This window comes from Lonchura striata, chromosome Z, assembly GCF_050655825.1.
Source record: "Lonchura striata isolate lonStrDom1 chromosome Z, ASM5065582v1, whole genome shotgun sequence".
Classification (NCBI taxonomy): domain Eukaryota; kingdom Metazoa; phylum Chordata; class Aves; order Passeriformes; family Estrildidae; genus Lonchura; species Lonchura striata.
Window position 1 is genome coordinate 83967961 of NC_140740.1, and position 21064 is coordinate 83989024.

The window sequence follows — 21064 nt, forward strand, 5'->3', positions numbered from 1 at the left end:
GACTTAGAGGAGCTAGTTAGTATTCAAATTTTAGGATTCTTCAGTACAAACTACTGTAAAAGGTAAGTCATAAGCCTGAAAGTGTTGCGGGCTTTGGTACATGGTGCTGGACAAAGGCTAACTGCCTCAAATCAGCAATTCCTTTACTAAAGCTGTTTAAAAGAAATATGAAAAACTCAACCCAGAAATTCCTGGGCTTTAGAGTGGCTGCATTTTAGAAGAAGGCCTTCATTCTAAATGTCTTTTCAAAACCTGTCATAAATTCACAGCTTCAACTATATCGTAGTTCAGCATATGTTTTGAAAATAAGAAGAATGCACTAGTGTCAATTTGAAAATAAAATTACTGTAACAAGCCAGGTGGCTTTAGGTCATGGCACATAACCTTGAGACACTGCCACACAACCTCTTAGGCTCAATAACAAAAGGGGGGACACCCACAGGGGGGAACAGAAACAGAAGGGGGAACACCCATTTCATTTCCTTACCAATGCTTTCAAGTCTCCTGCAAAAGAGAAGTGTGTTTCTTCTATATATCTGAAAGTGATAAATGGGGAATTGGCTTTTCCGTACACTTATTACATTTTCTGTAAACCTTAAGAAAAAACAGATCCAAACTTCATATGCTCTTTCCTCCATTTTCTCTCTTTGCCCTCTTTCTCCCCTCCTATAGACTTTCAAAGTTTGTTTTAATCTTTTCCTCCTTCTCTGCAGTATTTTCTCCCTTAGTATTAATTCATGCTCATTTTTTCCCCTGTTTAGTTTGCCTAGCAGATATCAGGGTTCCTATCTCCCAGCCTCCTTGATGGAAAAAGGAAAAACACTATGCAATATCAGATGATGGAGAAGTGGAGGAACCAGGTAAAGTTTTATGACTAGGTTCTGTGATTATAAAGAGGAATACAGTCCAAACACTTTCAGTGTCAATATCTACAAGCGATTTACCTTCAATTTGAGATGTCTAACACTGTCTTTGGACAATTATCTCACAAAATTGTATCAGTATCTCATCCAAAAGAAATAGCTACTTTGGGGACTTTGACTCACCATCAAACATTTCTCGTTATCCAAGGTTCTATCTGTTTCTCCTTCTTGGTATAAACTCTTCCAGGCATACATCACAGAAGCAGGAAACTTGTTCCCCTGTGAGACAGGGTCATGAAGATCAACCAGAAAAAAACTGATTTATAGTAAAGGGCCTTGCCTTGCCAAGTGCCTTGCCAAGATGACTATTTTTCACTGAGTCACATTATCTAACTGAATGTTAAATTATAAAAGGTAGTTCCTATGTGTGGGTACAGCTCTTGAAAGGTCCAGGTCACTAACAAACTGGTTTAATGAAACAGCTTCAGACATTATGTTTGCCCTTCATATATATACACACATTTGAATCTTTTTCAGTGCTGGGAGTCTCTGCCTAAAGTTGAGTAGCTCATATACTTCTGTGGAGCTTCATGGTAATTAGGTGGTGGTGTTAGTAGTTCCTGCTTAAAGAAAGGCCATGAAAATCACTACATGATGCAGATCCAGGTATTTGATGGGATGGTTTGTGTCACTTGGCACAGAAAGTCTCATACAGAATCCATGTAGCTCTTTGAACACAATCACAATGGAAAGTCCCATCAAGTCCCATCTAAAGCTGCCCAGGACATATCTTCCCCCTATGCCTGCAGGTGCAGCCTATTCTTGCTGCACTCAAGTCCAGCCATATGATGCAGCTTATCATAAGATAACTTTTTCGTAATGGACTATAACTGTTTCTTCAGAGTGAGGTGGCTGTTTATGGCTGTGGCTGGCACAGTATTAATATGCTAGTCCCTGATATGTTTATAATCAGAAGGTAAACATATGAATTCCTGAGGTTTTGATGGCAGTAAATTATTATTATTATTATTGAGCCTTATTTACTCCCTATGTCTCTCTCCCGATTCCTAGGTCAAGAGTATGCTTCATCTCAAAGGCTGCAGCAGCATCTGGAAACATTTGCACTCCATTACATCTGCTATTGTCACTGATCTGACAAATTTTAGCATATCATCAGGATATCCCCCTGTTTTTCCTGCCACAAGAAACCTGATCATAGATTTATAAATCCTTTGGTGGACTTTCCTAACAACTTGTCCAATTCCATATGGATGAATTACCAGGTAACCATGTTTACAGGAAAAAATATTTTCCAACAGCATATTGGACATGTCCATCTACTTCCAAGATAATTCATTAATCTCTTGTAATACCATTGTGAAAAATGCTATAGAGAAGTCTTGCAAATAATTGGAAAGTTTAGGAGGGAGAGTCCAAGGATGCTCAGGACTGGTTTTAAAAGGAAATTGTTAAAGGCATCAGGAATCCCTGTGCCTTGCTGAAGTTCACAACATGGGCTATATGTGTCTTTCCATAGAAGGAAGAATTTGCATTTCAGCACAAAAGGCAATTGGTGATATGGGTCAGGATCAGCCAGGATGCCAGTCTTTCTTGGACACCTGGGCACAGTCCTGGCTCATGTTCAGCTGGCTGTCAATCAGCACCTCCAGGTCCTTTTCCATCAGGCAGCTTTCCAGTCTCTCTTCCTCAAGCCTGTGGCACTGAATGGGGTAGTTGTAACCCAAGGGCAGGACCCATCACTTTGCCTTCATTGACCTCATAGAGTTGGCTACAGCCTATCAATCCAGCCTGTCCAGATCCTTCTACAGAGCCATCCTGCCCTGCAGAAGATCAACACTTCTGCGCAATTTGGTGTCATCTGCAGACTGACTGAAGGGACACTTGTTCCCTTGTCCAAATCATTGCTAAAGATGTTAAACAAGAGTGGCCCCAGTACTGAGCCCTGGGGAAAATTGCTTGCAACCAGCTGCCAGCTGGATGTAATTCCATTTGCCACCATTCTCTAGGTCCAGCTCTTCAGCCAGATATTTACCCACCTAATAGTGCACCAATCCAAGCCTTTAACATCCAGTTCCTCCAGAAGAAAGCTGTGGGAAATGGTGACAAAGGCCTTGCCAAAGTTCACAGAGACAGCATCCACAGCCTTACTCTCATGCACTAAGTGGGTCACCCTGTTATAGAAGGAGATCAGGTTGGTCAAGCAGCACCTGCCTTCCCTAAACCTTTGCTGGCTGAGCCCAATCCCCTGGTTGTCCTGTATGTGCTGCATAATGGCACCTAACATGATCTGCTCCATGTCTTTCCCTGGCACCACTGTCAGATGACAGGCCAGTAGTTCCCTGAATTGTCTCTCCAGCCCTTCTTAGAAGATGGGTGTCACGCTGACTAACTTCCAGTCACCTGGGACCTCCCTCTTTAGTCGCACCTGCTGATAAATGATTGAAAATTATGTGACTCCACCAGCTCCTTCAGTACCCTTGGGTGGGTCCCAGCTGGTCCCATGGACTTGTCTGTGTTCAGAAAATGCTGGATGGTCAAGAAGGAATTATTTTTATCCCTTTTTCTAAATGTTCCTTTCTCCTGTTGCCTGCCCCTCTTTACAGACTTTACTTGTAGTTTACTACTTCTGCTTCTAATTTCATATAGGTTGCACGGAAGTGTATGTGAAACTGAATTGCTGGAATTTAAGTATTGATGCTTGTGGTTTGTGCTGTATAGCCTACCAAAAGACTGGCCAGTGCTCTGGTCAGTGTTCAGTCTGGCATTCTAGAGCCAAATTAAAATTGATGGTCATAAAGAAGTCAGGAAGAGAACTTCCTCAGTTTCAGTGCAGTATCTATAGACGGTAGTTACAGGGACAACACGTGGCCTTACACAATGCAGTAGACTGCTGATAATTTTCCTCTTACTGGAGTGAGGTCCAGGTTCTGAGAACAGAATATCCAAGATGCAGAACTCCTGGGACCTGAGCAAGAGTCTCTGTTTTGCTTCTACCTGCTGCCCCCTGCTCTCAGTATAAATTTCATCATTTAGAAGTAGGTATATTGCTAAAGATTTTGTGTTTAAAATCCAGATCGTTGAAGGGGTCTAAGCTGTATTTATGTAAGTAATTAGTGGGAAAATATTCTTATTTTTTGAGTCACTTATTTTTTGAATCACTTATTTTTTGAGCCTCGCTATTTCCACTTTTCTATCTGATGCTCATCTTTGAAACATTTAGAGGTTTTCTGGTGAGGAAGACTTCATAACCAGAAGTTTCTAATTGCTAGCTAACAGTTACATGCTCCGGCAAGAGCATTAATCTTTCACTTACCAGTGGAAATATTTGTAAAACTAGAAATACTTAAACAACTGGTATTTGCTTTTCCCTCTTTTACAAACGATTGTTGAATCAGTTTGTCTTGTACAGTTCAGTGGATTTGGCTATGGAGTGAACTTGATTTATTTGACATTGAGACCAGAGAGAAAATGATTTTTTTTTCCATGGGAAATGGAGGACCTTGACAGCCAAGTAACAGTAACAATTGAACAGCTCAAGTGGGTTGGAATAATTGAGGGTATAGTTAAATATTTATCACCTGGGTTTAAACTTCTCTGAATTTTATAGCATCCTTATCATGAAAATCATGAAAAAAAATTATGCAGATCAGTTTAGGAATAAAACTGTTTAGCTAGAGACTAAGAGAATGCTTTATCAATTCTTTAACAAGGACAACAAGGAGAAAGATATCAACTCATCAAACCCAAAATATTAAAGGTTATTGAAAGAAACAGGAATTTCCTACTATTCTATAGATGCAGAAGGCTGTATAACAGTTATGGCATTAAAAACTTATGGTTATTATGCTTATGCTCAGGTAACATCTACTACAAAATGCTGAACCATATTTCAGAATGCCAGAATTTGGGGAGCAGTGAACATCCAAATAGTCTCTTGCTAAGAAGTTTGCTGGTTGATTGGCCAGTCCCTTATTCAGCTGTGTCCATGTGGGGTGGTAGCTCATAGCTCCTCCTGTATAGGACCTCTCGGTCTTTATTTTTAGATCAGAGGATTAATAGACCGCATCTCTGAAGCCAGAATGTAACTGTGGTGAAATTCACATTCAAAAGACTGTTTTCCAGTGGTTCCTGGGCAAGAGTGAAGTTATCATTCAATCCTTAGGATGACCATGCAGAATCTACAATGTAAGAATGGCAGTGCTTGGTCTAGTGATAACTAAAGTGACACTGCTGCTCTACCTTATCCTTCTTTGTGAATGGAGACTGTCCTGAGTGGTCTCCAAATGCCCCTTCCAACCTCACACATGCTCTGTGTGTGTGTTCTGATAATGCCCATATTTTATAGACTGACACATTGGGATATGGTGCTTAAATAATTTGTGCCTGGTACATCTGTGTGTAAGAAATAAGCTGGCCAATGCTTGAGGTCTTTGGTTTTAGGCTGCAAGATGCTTGAGCCCAGCTCTGAGATCTTTGATTTCTCCATGATTCTCAGGAACCAAAGGGAAGCTGTAGTTCTCTAAATTATCTTTCTTACTGTTTTCAAAGACAGGTGAAATATTTACTGTTCTCCAGTACTGAGGGACTTGCGTGGTCACCATGATCTCAAAAAGGTAATAGCTGGGGAGTAGCCTTGCAATGCCATCAACACACTCTCAGATCTACAGAATCAATGTAACTCTTTGTGTTCTGAGAAACTACTGGAAATATTGGTTCTCAATGTATCTGTTTCTAAACACTTTACCATAGTAAGTATTAAATTTCAGTAATTTTGTCCTTTATTTTCCTGCTATGTGCTTTGTTCATTTTATTTGTTACTTTTCTGCTTTGTTTCTGAAAATGTGTTGCTTTGTTTGGTTTCTAGTAATTTCTTTGTTTATACCATTATACTATTTATAATATTACACTATTTATACTATTTATACTGTTAACATGCTCATGCTGACCAGTTCCTTTTTACTCTTAGAAGACTTAAAGGAGATAAACTTGAGATGTGTGGGTTTTTTTTTTTTTTTTGTCAAGAAGTTCTCAGATTCTGTTCCATGAATTGTTTTAGCAAAGAAATACATGTTTCTGGAAGATAGAAATTAAATTTACCCATGTTCACATCATGCTCTTATTTGGGTGAAAATTGTGAAGACTAATGCATATAAAGTTAACTTTAAGATTCCTTTAAATGCAGTTTCTAGTTCTCCTCAAGTCACCCTCTGAAATTGTGTAGTTTGACCACGCCTCACTGACTGCAATGAATGCAAACAAAAAGTTTCACTTCTCTTCTAATGTCCAGTGTTGTAGTTCAGAAAAGGCACTCTAATTGTGATATTAGATATTGTAGTCACTGCAGTATCTAAAGAAAAAGATAATGAAAAATCTTATATTTCAGAAACATCACTTATGGCTAACACACACTTTAATGGTATTGCTGAAGGCATTAGAACTGATGTTAGGTGATGAGGTTGAGAAGAGAGCAAACCACTGCCTGTGCTCTGAGGGTCAGAAATCTTGTCATAGTGGGTATATTACAGCAGATTGTTGTAGTAGGCATGGTTGTTTCATGTTGGTTAAGGTGCCATCCTCTAAACAAATTCTATAGTAAGAGGAAGTCAACACCTATACACCATGGCCTTAATGGTTTTACCAATTTGTAGTGATTAGTCTGGAAACACTAGGAAAAAATAAGCCAACCAAACAAGAAAAGTAGGCATACAGTTTATAATTTCATGCACATTCTTACAGTTTGTTATTTTTGCTTCTGGCTACCTGAACCCCAGTTCCAGGGGTCAGATAGGAAGACCCATTACTTTCTACAACACACAACAAAGGCCCATACAAAGTAATGTGTGATTAAACTGGAAACAGAATTTATATTTCAGATAGACAAGATGCACTCATGTAACTACATAACCCTTGAACTGAAACAAAGCAAATCTAAAATGCTGACATATTTTCCATTAACTCAGGCTTAGCATCTGGAAAACATAGCTCCCAGAGCCAAGCACAGCCCCTGTCTTGGCACACAATAAAAGCTCAGTAGTTTGCAGAACATGGAGGGCTTGTGCCATATCAGATAGCCCATTTCCAATGGCATTTTTAGACAAGGTGGAAGATTGTCTCATGGAAGATTGTCTTCTTTTCCTTTGTTGGAAAAGAAGAAAGAAAAGAGGGAAATATGCAGGTATTTTAAAGGATTACATTCAAAATATATGCATATTTGGGAAGATAGGTTTGGTGTCTTTAGTCTTTGGACAGGTGGATTTTTAAGTAGTTGTCTTTGCAAGTTAAGCCTTCAGCTGTTTGGTGAAAACTTTAAGTTGGCATGCGCTTCCCAAGCTTTATGCATGTTCTTTGACCTGAGACTTCACCCCTTCAGGAAGACAGGATCTTTGTAACTTCATCAGTCAGGAGTGTTTCGAGCCACCTGTAGTCTGATACAGTGTGACCAGCACTCTTATTAAAAGTTCTCCTTCCACCCAGCTCCTACTCAAGTTTCTACTCTCATCAACTGGAAAGACACGTGTGTGCTTTTGAGGAGAGCGAGAAGAGGTGCCTTGTAGCAATGCACAGGTCCATCCTGTCTAAAAGCCAACCGATCGGCCATCTTTGCTGATCTCGCCTTCCTGCTCACAAGTTGCATGCATTTTCCAAGGTTGGGCACCCAGCCTCTACTCCTACCTCTACTCTGTGATGGTGGGGCCTCACTTTGAGTGTTACGTACAGTTCTAGGCACCCTAATGTAAGAAAGGTATCAAGCCATTAATGTGCAAAGGAGGGCACTGAAGACAGCGAAGAGCTTTGAGGGGAAGCGATTCAAGCAGTGGCTGAGGTCAGTTGGTCTGTTCAGTCTGGAGGAGACTTGAGGGGGGATTGGGGTTGCCAACATCCTCACTAGGGGAGATCATAGACCAGCAAGCACTGATCTCTTTTCTGTGGTGACCAGTGACAGGACGCGAGGGAATGGCCTTGTTAGAAATGAAAATTTGTCCAGCCAAATTAAAATTAAAAAATTAAAATATTTATTTTGCAATTCAAATTATATCTAGCCAGCCACAAGGACAGAACAGCCCGTGGTTGGCACTGGGTGTGCAACAAAGAGGTCAGCCTCAGCAGAGGTTTTCCTCTATGCCCACACGCCTCCATCCTGGTACAAATGGTTTTTATAGGGAAAATTCCGCCTGAGGCCAAGATTTCAGCAGTCAGTCCTTTCTTCTATTCAGATTTCCATAGTTTGATGAGATTTCTTTTCTTGGCGAGGAGGTAGAACAATCCAGTGTCCGGAGCTGGTGAATTCCCTTGATGAAATTTACAGGAACCCTGCATTCTCAAGTATCTATCCGGAGGATTTCCATAATGTCCATCTGGGGTCATTCACATCAGTCCTTGGCATCCCAGTATCTACGGCCATCTCCAGAGAGTCACATCCTTTTACTCGTAAATCGTGTTTCAACATGCACCAGGTTTCGCCTGCGAGGTGGGGGGGACTCCTAATACAAACGTGTATACTCCACCAAATGTTCCATATCACATATATCATACTAGAAATGGCGTGAATTTTATCTATTACACATAACAGCCTGAAGTTGTTCAGAGGTGCTTTAGGTTAGATTTTAGGAAAAGGCTCTTCACCCAGAGGATGGCTGGGCAGTGGAACGAGTCCGCGAAGGAAGCGGTCAGAGCCCCGAGCCTGGCAGAGCTCGCGGAGGGTTGGACAGTGCTCCCGGGCACACAGCGCGATTCCGAGGGCTGTCCTGCGTCAGGGTAAGAGTCGGGCTCCATCATCCTGCCGGCTCCCTCCCACCTCGGCGTACTCCGCGGCTCTGCGAGCGGAACGTGGCTCGGGCGGGCCCAGCCCTGTCGGGCGACTTTCTAGAGATGCATAGGTGCTCAGTGACAGAAAGTTTGGCAATAAAACATTTCCAGACCCCCTTTCGCCGGCCCCGCTGCCCGGGGGAGGGAAGGAGGGGGCGGCCGGCGCCGTGCCCGGGTGAGGGCCCGCGCGCATGCGCGGCGAGCGCGGCGCCCCCGCTCGGCTCCGCTCGGGCTGCGCTCGGCTATTTCCGCCTCTTTGTTTTAAACTCCGGGCCGAGCCCTTTAAATCCCCCCCCCCGCCTTTTTTTTTTTTTCTTTTCTTTTTTTTTTTTCTTTTCTTTTTTCCTCCCTTTTTAAAATTTTCTCGGGAAGGGGGGAAGGAGGGCCCGGCGTTTCCCCCGCGCTCCGCCTCGCCTTTCCGCCTCTCTGCTCTCTGCCCTGCGGTGGCGCTCGGGGAAGGACGGGCCGGGCGGCGGAGGGTCGGCGGCGGCGGGGGCAGCCCCCGCTGTAGCCCCGAGCGGCGGCCGCGCCCCCCGGCAGGTCAGTGCGGGGCTGAGGGCGGCGTGGGGGTCGCGGCTTTGCCCCGCCGAGGGGCGGGGGGACGGGCCGGGCCGCCGTCCCCGCGGGGTGCGAGCGGCGTGGGCTGCGGGGCCAGCGGGGCCGGGAGGGCCGCGCGGCTCTTCTCGGGGCTGGGGGGGCCGCGCTGGAAGTTCCGGGGTGGCCGCAGGAGGGGTGGGTGGGGGTTTTGAGGGTTTCTCAAAAACTGTCAGGGAGTCTCCGCGGGCGAGGGGAGGGTCTGTCCCTGTGCTGCCCACCGCGGGGAAGGCGGCTCTGGGGGGAGGGAAACCTCGCACCCCTCTGCCCCACCCGTTCTGCCCTGCGGTTGTGTGCAGGGGCCTGGGCAGGGGGCAGGATCCCACGGCTGGAGGAGAAAAGGGTCTCTTTGAGTGGAGGGGTGAAAGATGGCGTTTGCAGTGAGGTGGAGATAGAGGGGACATGTCCCTTGGGGTGTGCGAATTCAGCCCTGCAGGTATGTGGCTGTCTATCTGTGATATGAAGTTGTGAGAAATGGGAAATTAATTGGTACTCACAGGGGCTGGAATTGTTTTGCAGTTTGAAGTCTTTAGTCTGTTTTACAGTCTGGAGAAAAATACACATATATATCCTCACATCTATGTATATACATGTATATGTATTCAGTATTAAGAAATTTGGAAACTTTTCTGAACCACTGAGTTCTAGTAACTTGTGGTGTCACATTTGGCCTTTTAAGTTGGTCACTTCTAGCCTGAAAGTGTTGGGTGTTACTTCAGTGTCCTGTGTGGAAAGTTTTTTGTGTCCCAAAGTTAAAGGATTGATTATTGAGGATAATCAAGTGCTTGGATGTTCTTTTGCTACTTCACATATTTGCAATTTTTCTCTCCCTCTCTCTCTCTTTTTTTTTTTTTTTTTTTTTTTTTAATGGTTACTAAACTATGCCGGCTTTTTGTCAGATCAGTTTAGGCTCTTCCTGCTTTCTGTATGAAATGCATGCCTCTGGGAAACCAGTTCAAGAAATTCTGGTTTATTACCCCTATGTCCTCTGGAATGTTCTGAAAATATTTTATTTGGTGTTTTTTCAAAATAATACTGTGCTATTTTCTTCCACAGTATCACAGAAGAATTAAGTAAGTGGATGAAAAGCTTTGAATTAAAAAAAAAAAAAAAAAGAAAAAAAAGTTTACATAAGCCTTCATGTTTAAGGAGCATCCCCTGTGTGTGTCCTCCATTATAGATTGGTTTTGTTTATACAGAATGAACAATTAAGCATATGGTAGCTATGTTGTTAAGAGTTGTTTTAATACTAGCTAGTGTGCTGCTAAAAAATTATTATTAGTTATTTTGGGATAGGATACTTGTGAACTTTTGTGGTCATTCTTTTACTGGCAGATCAGATTAGAATGTCAACTGTGATACTCATCATGTGTTTTATAAAGGTGCTCTGAAATTCCTAAAAGTCTTTGGTAACAAGGTGGATAGAAACCCAAACTTTGTATCCTTTCAGTCATGTTAATGTTTCTTTTGAAGCCATAGTTTGTGACAATTTATAATGTGTTTAAGGGAATACAGAGGCTGTGCAGAACCCAAGATACTCGGTGGAAACACATAGGATGCATTAGGAGAAGGTCAGGCGACTTTCTAGAGATGCATAGGTGCACAGTGACAGAAAGTTTGGAAATAAAACATTTCATAAACCAGTTTTTGAGGAAAATCCGTTGGATTTCTTTCTGTGGGCTGATGTGGCTGCTTTGGTCTTGTTACTCTGCTGTCACCGTAGAAAATCAAGACTAAACACTTGTAAATGCTATAATAAAGTCGACTTAGAGTTCGTAATTATCCTAGCCTAATAGTAATGCCAAGAATGGCAGAAATTAATTGCTATGGTATCTCCTGTCTACTTACATGATTTAGAGGAGGTCATCTCAAAGCTTTATATTTGAGATACAGGTAAGTTTTCTCATCAAGAACCATTCTACACTTACTTTAATAGCTTTTGTTTCTCTTTTCCCATATGGCCATTTAATCTAGGTAGCTTGGCCTTTTTATCTTGAACTCCCAGGACTGAAATAATTCTGGATTAAATTCCTGAACTCCTTGGGTAACACTGTGAGAAAAGTTGAGGCATTTCCATTGAAACTCTTTTAAGTGGAGCTGCTAAGCTCTAAGCTACAAAGTGGATGTGGACATGATGTTTTGAAAAGCATGCATGTTGATAGCCTCTCTACAACTACTCTTGTAAATTACAATACTGGATTACAAGAAAGTGTAATGACATCTTGTATTTTATAAAAGAAATATTTTCCTCTACTTTTTGCTTTGGAGATATTGTCATTTGATATATATATGTAATAAGTCAGTAGATACTAAGTGGAAGTTTGTTTTGATAGTAACATTTGGAGATGCAGTGATTTAAGACTGTCAGCATTCCTGAGAGTTTATTAATCTAAACTGGTCTCTTTTTGTCAGTGGTACTAAAGGTGTTTAGTGATTAAACTTCTCTGATTTGCTGAGTTGGGTTTGCTGTTACATTTAAAGAAAATGTGGAGAAACTCAGGGCAATTTGACTGCAGTAGGTTAGAAGGCAGGCAGAAGGTGCCCATGTCTTCTAGCTTTCACAAAACTTACTTAGAAGCTCTGCCTTGAAGTAGTTTTGCATTACTTACACCACCCTTTCTAAAATACAAGCTTGCTGTATTAAGCTAGTATTGCAAGTTTAGCTAGTATGTGAAAATCTTACATGCAGTAGAAGAGAAAAAAAGAAGTGGGTTATTCTTAGTTAAAAGCAATCTTACCTATTGTGATATGTAACACATTTTCATTGCTAACTGAAGAAACACTATAAATAGTGGTTTGTTCTATAATTGTTCTGAAGAGCCTAGACAAAACTTGTTGCTTTTATCAAAATTCATAGAATCATAGGATGTTTGGGTTGGAAAGGACCTTAAACATAATTTTGTTCCAGCTTCCCTACTGTGGAGAGGGACACCTCCCACTAGTTCTCCTCCCAGTTCTCAGGGCAGCATCCAAATTGGCCTTGAACACCTCTAGTGATGGAGCATCCACAGCTTCTCTGGGTAGCCTGTTTCAGTGCCTCACCACCCTTACAGCAAAAAATTTCCTTGCAGTATCTAAACTAAACCTCCTGTCTTTCACTTTGAAGCTATTACACCTTGTCCTGTCAGTACATGCTCTTGTAAAAAATCCTTCTCTTTTCTTGTAGGCTCCCTTCAAGTACTGGAAGGCTGCTGTTAGGTCACCCTAAAGCTTTCTCTTTTCCAGATTGAACAACCCCAGTTTGCTCAGCCTTTCCTTGTAGGAGCTGCTCTAGCCCTCTGATCATCTTGATGGCCTCCTCTGGACTTGCTCCAACAGGTCCATGTCCTTCCTGTGCTGGGACCCCAGAGCTGGATGCGGGGTTAGGGTTGGACCCATCTGGGATCTCACCAGAGCAGAGCAGAGGGGCAGAATCCCCTCCCTCACCCTGGTGGCCACCACCAGCACCCCCAAGTCCTTCTCCCTAGGGCTGCTCTCCATCTGCCAGCTTGGTTGGCTCTCCAAAGCTTCCAGGTCTGGATGCAGCTCTGAGCTCTTGCTCAGGAGTCCCTGAGCTTGGGAATCTCCCTGTACAGCTTGATCTAGTGCTCACTCCCACACTTACCTCAGTCACTGCAGGTGATGCTGCCTCATTGTCTGATTGAAAATTAGCTTTTCTCAAGTTAATTTTACTGAATAAGTGCGTCTATACTTAAATCAACAGAATATTAAATTGAAATACTCAATGTGGTGGGAACTAATTGGACTGAAAACCTTATGTGCTACTGAAGGTTTGATTGAAGTTTGTGGAGACCTGAAGTTTTTCAATCAAACCGAAGAGCCAGCATTGTAGGAACAAATAAACCAGCAGTGAAGTTCTTCAATGCCATTATTTTCTTTCCCCACTCTGCCTTTTCTTTTTTCTCTTTAATACTTTGGACTTGGAACTTCAAACTATATGTAGGAACTTAAGGGTTTCTTTATTCGTTTGACAAACACAACACATATTTTTCAAAAGTAGGGGGTGGTACAGATCATTAAAGGTAGGGGGAATGACGAACTCTGGTGAGCTCAAGTTACTTGTTCTTTGTGCCAGAAAATGACTGTTCTCACAGTTATGACTGCCTCTTTCAAATCCCAATTATAAGTTGATGGAGCCAGTGGGGGAAATTGTTGAGGGGGTGGGGGTGAGAACTGGAGTAAATCAAGGTATATGTGGTAGCATTATGATAGTGCAGGGATTGCAAGAAAGGAATATGCAAGAGTGATAATCAGTCTTTTTTGTAGTTTTGTTGCCAGTGCAAGAACTTACTTAAACTAGTTCTGACACTGTTTTTCATCTCTGCAAAGTGTCATGGAGAAGACTTACTCTCCCTGCAGACATTTCTGATCTTAAGAGATAACTATTTTGTATTCTGAATTTTTAACTGACAGTAACTTATAACTTAGTCTACATTAAAAAGGTCTGTATTCTGGCAGCAGTAAGGATTCTTCTTGTTTGATAATGAGACTGTCCTTATTGCTGGAAACTGTTGCTTTATGAATAGTGTCATGTTCACTTTGATTTAAGACAGAAAGAATTCAGTGTATATTTGGTGTCAATGAGAAAATGCTGTGCAGTACCTGTGTAATTAGGAGAGGAAAAGTTAATTTTTTAGGTTAATGGAATGAGTTTGATGTTATTTGCCAACTTGCAAATGGCTGTTTTGTCAAGATTTTCACTTAAGAACTCTTCATACAATACCTACTCTAGTTGATTACTATCCAGTAAATCACAATTATTATATATAATGCTATTTTGGTACAAATTTTGATATTATACCAGTATAGGTCATCTTTGTTATTCTTTTACAATATGCATGCAAACAATACAGTTTTTGTAATCAAGAATGTAATTTTTCATGTGGATGTGTCAGTGAAGTGTCTGATGAATTTTCAGGTAATTTCAGGTGTTGTGCTGTACAATTTTTTCTGGTTTGCCACCTGAAAGAAGAAGATGAAAGATGCAGTACAGCTGGCTAAATTATAAATTCTTTATTTATGAATAATTGTATGTGACACTTATTGTTGTATTTGAACTATTGAGTACACAGATTGGCATAATAAAAGCCATGGGTCAGTTGCTTACTTAGTTAAAGAACATTGCTAAATTTATTTTAACTGATCGGACAAAATATTTTCACAATAAAAAATTATTTGTTGTACTAAGCACTGGCAATCAGTAGAACAGATTTGAGAAAGAGAATGTTTTGGATTTTTTTTCAACCTAGTGCTGTATTTTGTTCCTTCAGTGTGACTTTTCCCAAAAATCATTGGAAAATGGAGACATTTAGAAGCTTAAGCCCTGCCTTGGCACTAACATCAAGATGGTCTGGGATCCTAACTCCTGCATTTCACATGATTGTATTTTATACTTTTTTGTTGTGATAATAACTGGATTTTCTTTAATTTACCTTTTTTTTCCCTTATATATAATTTATGTTCTGGACACAAGGACTCAGATATTGATTTCAGGATTCAAAATAGGAAGAGGTAAGGGAATTTTTTATGTGCTGTGTAAGTACCTAATCCTGCATGCTGCTAAAAGTATATATGCCCCTGTTCCTACATCCAAGTATTTACATTTTAGAACATAATTTCTGTTAAAGATACTTCTAATAGTATTTCATAATGCACTGTATCCAAACGTGTCTGCTTAATGCTTGAAATGGTTTTCTTTCCATCTTTGAGTTATTCCTTTCCTCTGAGGTCTGGACCCCACACCAGTGTACAGTGTTTGCCTGATTGCTTCTCTCTGTACTTTGGAAAGCCCCCCGGCTGCAGCAAATTATTAATCTTTCTTGCTTTGGCATTGTACTAGTTGCTTGTTTACTGTCTGTTTTTTAAGCTTTACTGAACCATTTTTTAGGCAAAAGGAAGCATAACTTGTTAAATGCTCGCTTAAAATTTCGTATCTGCACGTGCAAGTTGTTCTTGCCATGTGCAAAAGACTACAAAAGTTCTGTGGTGTGGAAAGTGTAGTAAAAAATTACACTCTTTTGTGAAATCCGTGGTTTTACAGAAAAACATTTACCTTTTTTAAAAACATTTGCATGGATTTATTTAATTTGTTGAATGAAATAAGTAATTAAACTATTTTTTTCCTGTAGCACTTGCCTTAAACTAATTGCAAAGCAGATTTCCATCTTAAATCAACTTGTGCTTTAAGATCATATGTTTTTTATTGGGTTGCCATAAGATGATGATTACTTCGCAGATATTTAGTTAAAAAATTGGTAAAATAAATTTCTCTGATTTATGCTTGTTCTCAGACAAATTGCAGATGGCCAATATTTTTCTATTTTCCATTGAAAAAGTTACATAGGCCTTTTCTATGACTAAAATTACTGTAGTAATAATATATTTTACCAAAAGTTTCAATCTAACTAATGTTGAATAGGAGGAGTTTAATTGAAATGCTTTTTAATAACATGTATTCTTGTTGCTAGTACTATTAGACTTGGTAGCACCAGAGTAAGTAATTAATTTGCATGTCAGTTTATATTGCAGTCTTGTACTTTTCTTTCTTGATTGACTAGAATGAGGTAGAAATCAGAAACCATTTTCAGAAGACTTGTGTTTATATTGGTAAAATACTTCATTTGCCATTTTTTGGCCATTGGCCACAGGAAAAGTAGCCTAGATTTGTATCAGATTTATTGTAAATGGCACCACACCAGGTAAAGAGGACTCCAGGTGGAGCAATTTTCTTCTTTTCACTTTCTTGCTTGTGAGATTCTTCCAAGTTTTGATAAAAGTCACCAGAAGCGGTCTGTACACTGATCTATGTGGTATAACTGTCTTAGAAATTCATAGGTATAAAAAGTACTGTATTAGTTGCAGTAATTTTAATGTAACATTTTAAGGATAATCTTAGATACTGGAAATTGTTTATCTAAATCTGTTTAATCTGTAGCAGTTATTCAAATTATGTAAGGTTATTTTGTCCAGACAATAATAGCTCTTGGCTTGTGTGATTATGATTTTCTGACTAAAAATGGCTGAAATTTGGACAAGGTTTTGCAGATACAGGGAGGATAATACTTTGTTTTGTTTCCCATTGGTTTTGGTGGTTTTGGTTTTTCTTTTTTTGTGGGACAAAGATGTATTTTACCCTGGACTTTTTTTCTAATTTACTGAATTTATCAGTGCTATGAATTGAAAAATAATTGTAGTACTAATTCTTTATATAATCTATTATTGATCAAATATGTAAATTGATTGTAGTCTTCTTTTGTTGTTTCCCTTAGGGAAGAGAAGGTACATCCTGTCCCCATTCTTCAGTTCCTCTCTCCATCACTCCACCAAATGGGTCAAATTACTTTCATAGTGGAACTCGATGTACACTTCCAAAGCCAGTGCTCTGTCAGAGCATTTGTTCTCCAGTCACAAGCATTAGTTGCCAATGAATTGAATTTCTGGAGGAGTTTGGAAAGTGTCATAGGCTTTTTTTTTTTTTTTTTATCTTTGGTATGGGAAATCTAGGGTGTCAGTGCATGAGAAAAGTTTCTGGAGTCCTCTTCTGTAGTTTCCATTATTAAGCCTGATGTTACCATAAGATATGTTCACTGTAAAAGTGAAGACAAGGGAAAAATGAGCTGCTTTTGCTTCTCCCCCAGATTCCTTAGCCATTTAAGGCTTCCCATAAGTAACCTTCTTTTCGACTTACTCATCCATTATCGCCATCTGCAGAGTTTGACAGTTTTAGCATTCAAATGAAAGAAAACCCAAATTCAGCTCTCTTCTCCCAACTTTAATCTAAAACCAAGGGAATGAATTTTTTTCTTTTTCCTCTGAAATTACTTCTTTCTAGTATGAAGAGACCTATACATGGTAAATCCTGAGAACAGAAAGTCTTCCAGATGCCCAGGATTTGCTTTGTGGAAATCGCTGGGAGACATGGTCCTTTCTGACCGTGTCAGCCAAACTTTTACTGGTGCCTGAATGTTGTGTTCTGAAGAATGAAGGGAAGCAAATGTCAGTGTGGGTGTCATCTATTAAAAAATTACTGTATTTTTGATAAAGTTGGTAAGTTATTTTGGTTGTCTCTTACGGCATAGTTCAGTCACCAAAAGGAGGTCTTCATGAATTGCAGAGAAGGACTAAATTCCATCCTACAGATACTACTAGCAGACTGCAGTAGTTAATAACTTGCAGTGAAAGATTTTCATTTTTTTACTGCAAGTCATACATCCATCCATTTGAAATTTGTTTAGGAAGCAATAGGAGTGTATGAAAGTGATTTGGCTTTAAAAAATTCCTGAGGGTAGTTTAAAAGTGTATCTGGAATATACAATTATTAAGATAAGTAGCAGAAATAGTGTTTATTTATTTACTTATTCCTTGCATGGACTGCCAGGCTGTATTTAAGCTGAGACTTTTCAGAGAATAGTTTATTTCTACAGTTTTTGAACAGTTTGTATCACTGTGCAGCTGAACAGTTTTGGGTGGTAATGGCTATCTTTTTGAATGCTAATTATCAATTCTGTAAGTTCAGTGATGTTTCTAATAATGGATACCTTTTTATACAGACTGAGCAAAAGATAATTATAAAAGCTGTAGCTCATCAGTGGCTTGCCAGTGCTTTCTTACTATTTTGCTGCTTTCTTACCTTAAACCACAGATTAGAAAAGTTTATCAGTATATCAGAATATTATTATGTCTATCTGAAAGGCTGTCATGACTCCTCACAGCATAAAAGCCATTTTAGTCATATTTTAGTCATTATTTATCTGCTTTCATGCTAGTTTTCCACATAGGTGTTTTTACTTCATTTTACCTCTTGATGCTGTCTTTTTTACTTGAAATTGGCAAGAGGTATCTGATTATTAGGTTTCTGTTCCAACTTCTTTATTTTCACTAACAATTTCCCATTACCTATAAAAGTTGACATCAATGTCTTGTTTTAAGGGATTCTCAGGAGTTTTGTGCAAAGATGCACAGCATGCAGAACATGTCTTCAACTCTTTTTTGGATTAAAACTAAACTATTCCAGAAACTGTAGAGTACCATTACCAGGACTGGATAAGGAAAAGCAACTTAACTTTTGCACTGTTCAAGTATGTGTTTTCTGTATTTCTGACTCCAGAGAGACAGTCTTCTGTTTAGCAGAATGACTATAGGCAAGACTGGAAAGGGAAACTTCTACTAGCTGCATTATGTGAATCTTTTGTTAATGTTGCAGCAGGTGCTGAGGTGCTTGTAAGAGAAACTAGTAACCACTAACTTTCTCTGGGATTCAGTTAAGCAGCTGGTATTTGGCAATTTAGCAACTGTTTCCTTGGGTACTCCTTCCTGATTAAACTACAACTCTTAATGAACTAGGGGAAGGAAATACAAACTTGAATTTTGGCAGATCTTAATAATGTCTGCTGTTAAAACAGCACTTGAGAATTCTGTCTGTCAGGCCGGTTGATTGAGGTACCTCTTCTTACACCTCCCTTTTTTCCTGAAGTTTCTCCTTGCTCTTCTGTTGTATGAAGCCTCTACTGCCATAAAGTTACCTTCATAATTATTTTATGGTAGTATCTGTTAAAATATGCATCTGTAAAAAGGTTTTGCTTTCAGGTGGTCAACTCTAGCAAGGGGAGTGGACAGTTCCAATCAGTAGTTTTCTAAAACTGAAGAACTGAGTTTCTCTAGGCTCTTGAACAAGTGAAACTAGCCTCTGGTGAGATTTTGTTGCCTTTGTAATTTAGACCTTTCAGCTCCTGCATGCTGCCAAGCAAATTTTATTCATTTTAAGCCAGCAAATGTCACATCATGGCAATGATTAGATCACGGCAAAGAATTCAGATGTAAGTGCTGAAGCATCTCATGCTATTGTTGTCCACTGTGGGCACTGTTCTTCACTGACACTGACAGACAAAATAGGGATGGTGTAGTGGTGTCACTCTGCTTTTTGCTCAGAGTTTAAAGAACTAACTATTAATAATGACTTTGATACAATGTTTGAAATTATTGATATTCTCTATTTACTAACAGGTTTACTTGAACTGTGACATATTATTAGGTTATGCAATGAAAAAAAAATTGTAACAGTAAAACTTCGGAAATATTTTATTTCTGCAACATTTACAGTGAAATATAAAAACAAACCCACAAACTGACCAACAATCTGAAACAAAACAAACAAAAATCCTCAAACCAATACCCAGCAAAACAGAAGAAGTTTTGGTAACTGCAGATATTTTTTCTGTGAAGTATCATTTCATTATGGAAGATAATGTATGTTTACATATTGCTAGACATTTAACTTCTTCCTTTCATTCCTACATGCATGCAAAACACTGGATCTAATGATGACAAAGAAATGAAAATAAATAGAATGTGAGTGCTTTAAAAGTATCATTCTTTCTACAAGTGCAAGTTTTCAAATGCTGTTATCCTGCTGAGAATATTTTGAACTGGAAGGTGGAGTAATCCTCATTGCTGCAGTCATTCAGTTTTGGAAGTAGTAGTAGTAGTTGTTTTAAACGAGCACACTTGGCAATGTAAAGAAATTTCAGAGATGTCAGGCTCACGTCTCTGCAATTATTTCATTAAGCCTGCCACAAGCATGAGTGGAATCTTTCCTTCACATAATGGGACCAATCCTAAATACAAATGTAGTAAGACAAATTCAGAATACATGAAATGTGAGAGACATGGCTGATGAAATCTAGTTATTAATGTCTTCTGTGTTTTGGTAGAAGATCCTTTGAGATATCTGTGCTGTCTGCTGGTTCTAATGGATACAGCACCTAATGCTTAAAAATAGTGAAGGTTAATAAAACCCTTTTTATGGTTAGTAGTTTAGGGCTGCTCATTATGTTCCTGTTTTGATTTAATATAATGGTATGTAAAAGTGTTATCTTCATCGTGTCAAAATAAGCTCAGATCTTAAAGGCTAGAGTTTCACTGTACTGGAAGGATGTGTTTTTGTGCTTATTGGATGAGTCTAGGGTTTTTTATGCCCTGTCTTAGTCCTCTCTTGTTCAAACTCCTGTTTTTCACTTTCATTTTTATTACCTGTTAATGTGTCAATTTCTTTCCTAATTCCTCTGAGCTATTCCTTCTTCTACTACAAGCCTACATGTTTTTGTCACTCTATTGGCAGCCTTCCTTTTAGGCTGTTTATATTGAAGGCTGTTATTTGAGTGCAATTTGCATTGGTACAAAGGGAGAAAAGGAGAGTTCTGCTAGGTTTGATTTGTCCAGGTTGCTGTATTTTTCCTGCCTTTGTAGGGCTGATAAGTGCTTGTTCGTTGCCCTTGATTCTGCAGAGGACAGATGGGCCTAAGGGGTTTTTGTGCAGCTGAGGAATAGTGTCTTACATTTTTTGGACAGTTCTGCTGCTCAGTTGCAGGCTGGTGGAAATGACTTTTGGACCTTCACTGCTGGCTATCTGCTGTCTTTCAAGGGAAGTTCATCACATGTCATGAGTGGTACCTGAATGAAAAAGACTTAACTATGAGAAACATATGTCCAGTACAAGGCCTGTGGGGTTGACACTGAAGAGGGGTCTGCTAGAATAGGAGTAGATCCTGTTTTGTGACACATGCACTCTCACTAATAAATGATGATTTTTTCCTGGTATAGTAGTTTGCTTGCAGTGACTGACAAGTGTGACTTTATACCAACTGTTAATGGATTAATGTATCATTGAAATTATTTGTAGGTCTCCTTATTAAAAAAAGGGAAGCTTTTAATAGCTTATTCTAGCATATATTTAACAAGGAGAAATCTTCCAGTCTTTGTAAATAACACATAAAAGCCTCTTG

At 39.7% G+C, this 21064-nt stretch overlaps 1 protein-coding gene across 12 annotated transcripts in view; it reads left to right on the forward strand.

Annotated features, from left to right (window-relative positions):
• Window positions 1-8880: 8880 nt before the first annotated feature.
• The window catches only part of PCGF3 (polycomb group ring finger 3), a 54504-nt gene continuing 42320 nt past the window's right edge, over window positions 8881-21064 (forward strand). For 4 of the 12 annotated variants that reach the window (XM_085567273.1, XM_077790027.2, XM_077790026.2 and 1 more), the window contains exon 1: window positions 8986-9230. The gene's annotated coding sequence lies outside the window, so the exon portion shown is untranslated. Of the gene's footprint in view, window positions 9231-9333; window positions 9721-14757; window positions 14796-21064 lie in introns of those variants that run through there. The other 8 variants (XM_085567271.1, XM_077790023.2, XM_021533879.3 and 5 more) reach the window with 5 other exon arrangements.